The sequence below is a fragment of the Micromys minutus genome (genome assembly GCF_963924665.1).
Source record: "Micromys minutus genome assembly, chromosome: 19".
In the NCBI taxonomy this organism is placed as follows: domain Eukaryota; kingdom Metazoa; phylum Chordata; class Mammalia; order Rodentia; family Muridae; genus Micromys; species Micromys minutus.
This window is the reverse complement of record NC_137954.1, coordinates 41950444-41956557: the sequence shown is the minus strand read 5'-3', so window position 1 is coordinate 41956557 and position 6114 is coordinate 41950444.

Here is a 6114-nt window from a genome sequence, read left to right as displayed (position 1 = left end):
TTCCAAATATCCAGAGAGAAGGGTAGAATCCTCAGACTCAGAGAGTTCACAGTAAGCACCAGGTCACAGTTTTAAAAGATGCACTGTGGTTTTTCTGGGGTCAGCAATGAGTTTATAGATTATATTAATCTATCTTAACTAAAAATATGTATTAAAGGAAGATAAATGGCTTTTAAGATTGTCTCCTGTACTATTTCTGTAAAGAGATATCAAATAAACACTTTATTTAGCTCAGGGGTAAATTATTTGGCTCCAAAGTTGATGATAACCATATAAAGAGTCTCACAACTGGGACTGGAGAGATGGCTTGGTGGTTAGGAGCACTGGCTGTAATTCCAGAGGACACGAGTTCAATTCCCAGTGCCCACACAGTAGCTCACAGCTGTCAGTAACTCATGCCCCAGTGGGTCTGACTCCCTAACACAGACATGCAGGCAAACACAGACACATAAAAATAAAAATATAAAAAGATTCACATCTGGTGAAGTCTGAAAATAATTATAACAGGTCAATTCTGCAAATAAATAGGATGCATCAAAACCAGGTCTTCTTCCATCATGATACTTTGTTTATAATTTTAAGTTCACAGCAAAGTGAGCAGAAGATAAACATTTCCTATACACCCTCTGCTTACACTCTGTCATTTCAACCATCCCACCAGAATAGTACACAGATTGCAATTGGTGACCAGAAATACATTAACCTATTTATTATTATTATTATTATTATTATTATCATCATCATCATCATCATCATCATTATCATTATTACCATTATTATTATTATCATTCCTAATGCCTATTGAATACATGATTCAATCCTCTATCCTCAATAAGTCCAAGAAAGAATTGACCTGTTTTCCCATCTTCCTATTTTTGCCTTTCCCAGAATGCCAAACAATTTGATCCAGGTATAATGGGATCTATCTGCATCTAAGTACTTGGAGATTGAATAGCACCTTGGGAAGATTAGGATTTCAACACCAATCTTCATTACAATAGTGAGTTCTCAAAAGAACAACAAAAAGTGAAATCATATAGTTTGTAGATTTGTCTGTTGTTGTGACAGAATCTTACATAGTCCACACTGGTCTCAAACTCACTATGACTCAATATGTAGATGATAATAACCTTAAACTTTTAATCCTCCTTCTTTTACCTCAAAAATCCTGGGATTACAGGTATGACCAATCATTACTGCCTTATGTGGTTTAAACCCAGGGCTTCATGTATGACAAGCAAGTAAGTACTCTACCAACTGAACCACATTCCCAGCCGCAGCATGTGGACCTTTTATATATTTTTTCATTTAGCTATTTGTGTTTAAGTTTCTCTCATTGATGTTAATGACTTAATAGCTAAACCAATTTTTAGAACAAAATATTCTGCTTTTCTTTGTATAAACTATAGTCTATTTCTCCATTCACCTTCTCAAGGATATCTAAGTTCTAGCAATATAAATAAGGCTGAAAAGAACACTCTTAAGTTTTCAACGTGCTTTATTATTTTTAATGATTTTTATTTTATCATCTTCAATCATTATCTTAGCATTGATTTTTAAAAATGCAATAACTTGGTCAAAACTAAGAATTAATATCTTTCTATTGCTAAATGGTTGTTTAAATTCTGGGCTCCAATGAAGGAGCTAAAGAAAGAATGGAAGGAGCTGAAAGGGTCTGCAATTCCATGAGAAGAACAAAATGATCAACTAACCAATCCACCACAGCTCCCAGGGACTGAAACACCAACCAATGAGTTGTTATGGTGAAACCCATGGCTCCGGGTACATATGCAGCAGAGGATAGCATTCTTTGGCATCAATGAGAGGAGAGGACTTGGATTCCAGTGAAGGCTCCTTTTCCCAGTGTATTGGAATGCCAAGGCACTGAGGTAGAAAAGGGAGGTTGGGAGAGGGAGCACCTTCATGGAGGCAATAGGAGGAGTAAGGGGGATGGGATTGGTGGGAAGGGGATAACACCTGAATTGTAAATGCAGAGAATATCCAATAAAAAAAGAAAAAATTAGAATTGATTCTAAAAAAATAGTAAATCTTTAATCTATTTAAATGTCTGTACTGCTTTTATACTGTTATCTACATATTATACAACATAATGTATGGGTAAATATACTGAAATATATATATTTTAAAGCTGTAGTCAACAATTTATTCAATCTTATACTTATCATTTTAAAATGATGTCGTTATATTTTTTCTACAAACAAAAAAATTTATGATTTTGAATCAAATTATTTAATTTGTTAAAATACTTTATTTTGCATAGAGGTTTTATTGTGTTTGTTCTCTTTATCCTTCCCTTCCTTTCTTATTTACTTCCATAGCAGTATAAATGTGTCATATGTATATAGCCTAGATTTGTATTAACATAAGCTCATTTATATACCTATTCTCCTAATAACTTATGCATACATGTTAATAAATGCATAAAATAAAAATAAAAAATAAATTGTGGGATCACCAGCTTACCAGTTCGCATCAATGCCTACCCAGTGATTCCCTATCACCAATAATCATTTGCTAATTTAATGACAAAAGAGAAATATGTCAAAATATACTTATTATTTATGTATATAATAAGAACTAGGGTCAAGTTTGTTGTTATTAATGTTATATATTTCAGGTGCTAGAACACAAAATAGATATATTTTTAAGTGGATATACTTAAATAAATATGTCAATATGTGGAGGGTTAGTTATTAGATGTTAGTTAGAGGTAACATGTTTTGCATTTTTGTGCTTTATTTTTTCATTAGTGATAGTTTATATATTATGTTTTTATATTGTTCTGTTTTACTAATTATCTTTTGATATCTTAGTGGTTCTTACAATGAAGACAGGATAACTTGGAACATTCATGTACCCATTCACATAAGCAAAAATCATAATGAAAACTAATGAAAACCTTTCTGAAAACAAACTCAAATTCAAAGGAACATTTTAATTTTTAAAAATTTTAGTCTAGCTAAATTTTAAAAAATTAGAAAAGGGAAATTAGTAATAAAAAAGAATAAAATGTTATTCCCCTGTAAACAAAATATTATATGCTCATAAAACACTTTATTATGGCACCCATAGCTGATCTGATGCCAGAACACTCTGTACACAGACCTCTCTGGGAGATACCAAGAATCACAGGAGCACTGACACATCTGAGAGCACAGGGTAGACCACCATCCCTGCTCAAATCCCTAGCCCAAAAGGAAACCACCCAGAGCACTCAGAACACAGGAACCAAGGAGCAGTCTGGGACAGAATCCTTCCCGTTTCTGTCTGTGCCCTATGCTGAAGCTGTGCCACAGCTCTCTCTACCAACACCCTGCTGGGAGAAAGCTGATCCCCCAGTAGTGCTGACACACAGGCTTACAGGAGGTTCAAGCCACTGTCAGAATCAGCAGGACCAGCTAACACCAGAGATAATCATATGGTGCAAGTCCAAAAACCGAAACAAAAGAAACCAAGGCCACTTGGCAATATCAGAACGCAGAACTCCCACCATAGCAAGTTGTGGATAACCCAACACTCAAAAAAAAAAAAAAAACAAAATTCTGATTTAAAATAACAACTCATAATGATGTTAGAGGACTTTAAGAAGGTCATAAATAATTCCCTTAAAGAAATACAGGAGAACACAGGTAAACAGGTAGAAGCCCTTAAAGAGAAAAAAAAAAAATCAACAAAGAGATGGAGGAATTGAACAAAAACCAACCAAGATCTAAAAAAGAAACTAGAAACAATAAATAAATCACAAAGGAAGACAACCCTGGAGATAGAAAAGATATCAAGAGTCATAGAAGCAAGCATCACCAACAGAATACAAGAAATAGAAGAGAGGATCTCAGGTGCTGAAGATACCATAGAAAACATTGACACAGCAGTCAAACTGCAAAAAACTCCTAACATGAAACATACATGAAATTCAGGACACAGTGAGAAGATCAAGCCTGAGGATAATAGGTGTAAAGAGAGCAAAAATTCTCAATATAAAGGGCTAGTAAATATCTTCAACAAAATTACAGAAGAAAACTTTTCTAACCTAATGAAAGAGATGCACAAAAACATAAAAGAAGCCTAAAGCACTCCACATAAATTGGACTAGAAAAGAAATTCCTCCCATCACATAATAGCCAAAACACCAAATGCATAAAAAAGAAAAAGAACAAAACACCAATGGCTCAAGCTCTAAGGTCAAAGATTAACAAATGGGACTTAATGAGATTGCAAAGTTTCTGTAAGACTAAGGACATTGTCAAAAAAACAAAACGGCAACCAACAGAATGGGAAAAGATCTTTACCAACACCACATCAGATAGAGGCCTAATATCCAAGGTATACAAAGAACTCAAAAAGCTAGACACCAGAGAATCAAATAACCCTATTAAAAAATGGGGTACAGAGCTAAACAAAACGTTCTCAGTTGAGGAACACCGAATGGCCGAGAAACATCTGAGGAAGTGCTCCAAATCCTTAGCCATCAGGGAAATCAAAACAACCCTGAGATTCCACCTCACACCAGTCAGATTGGCCAAGATCCAAAACTCAGATGACAGCAGATGCTGGAGAGGCTGCGGAGAAAGAGGAACACTTCTCCACTGTTGGTGGGGTTGCAAACTAATACAACCACTCTGGAAATCAGTCTGGCGTTACCTCAGAAAATTGGATATAGTACTACCTGAAGACCCAGCTATTCCACTTCTGGGCATATACCCCAGTGACACTTTAATACACAACAAAGATATATGCACCACAATGTTCATAGCAGCTCTATTTATAATTGCCAGAAGTTGGAAAGAACCCAGAAGATGAATGGATACAAAAATTGTGGTACATTTACACAATGGAATACTACTCAGCCACCAGAAACAAATTCTTAAGAAAATGGCTGCATCTAGAGAATATCATCCTGAGTGAGATAACCCAGTCACAAAAGAACAGACATAATATGCAGTCACTGATATTGGGATGCTAACCCCAGAGGCTTGCACTCCCCCAGAAACAACTCACAGACTGTATGAAGTCCAAGAAATAAGGAAAACAAAACAAAAAAAATTTGCAAAACAAAAAAAAAAAAGAATTTTAAAAGCAGTAAGGGGAAAAGGTCAAGTAACCTATAAAGGCTAACAGAATCACTTAAGACTTCAAAACTGAGACTATGAAAGCTAGAAGATCCTGGGCAGTTGTCAAAAAGATCCTAAGAGAACACAAATCCCAGTTAGGATTAGCTGTGTCCAGCAAAACTCTCAATTAACATATATGTAGAAACCAAGATATTCAACTATTAGAACAAATTTACATGGTATCTTTCTACTAAGTCCTACAAAGGATAATAGATGGAAAACTCCAACACAAGAAAAGAAATTACAACCTAGAAAAAGCAATAAAGTAATCTTCTTTTAACTAACCCAAAAGAAGAGAGCCACAAAAACTTAATTCCATCTCTAACAACAAAAATAACAAGAAACAACAATCAATGGTTTCTAATGTCTTGCAAAATCAATTGGCACAATTTCCCAATAAAAAGACATAGACTAACAAACTGGATACATAAGAAGAACACAGCATTTTGCTGCATACAGAAAACATACTTCAGTGACAAAGACAGATACTATTTCAGAGTAAAAGGCCAAAACACAATATTCCAAGCAAAAGGTGCCAAGAAACAAGCTGAAGTAGCCATTCTAATATCAAATAAAATAGACTTTTAACCAAACATTATCAAAAATATACGGTAGTACACTGCATACTCATCAAATGAAAAAATCTACCAAGATGAAATTTTAATTCTGAATATCTATGCTCCATATGCAAGGGCACCTACATTCATTAAAAAAAAAAAAAAAAACCTTACTAAAGCTAAAAGCAAACATTGTACCTCATACAATAATAGAGGAAGACTTCAACACCTCACTCTAATCAATGGACAGATTATGAGAACAGAAACTGAACAGAGACACAGTAAAATTAACAGAAGATATGAACCATGTGGATCTAACTTATATCTATAGATCATATCATTCTAAAACAAAGAATATTTGTTTTTCTAAGCACCTTATGGTAGGTACCTTCTCCAAAATTGACCATAAACAATGCTCTACTTGA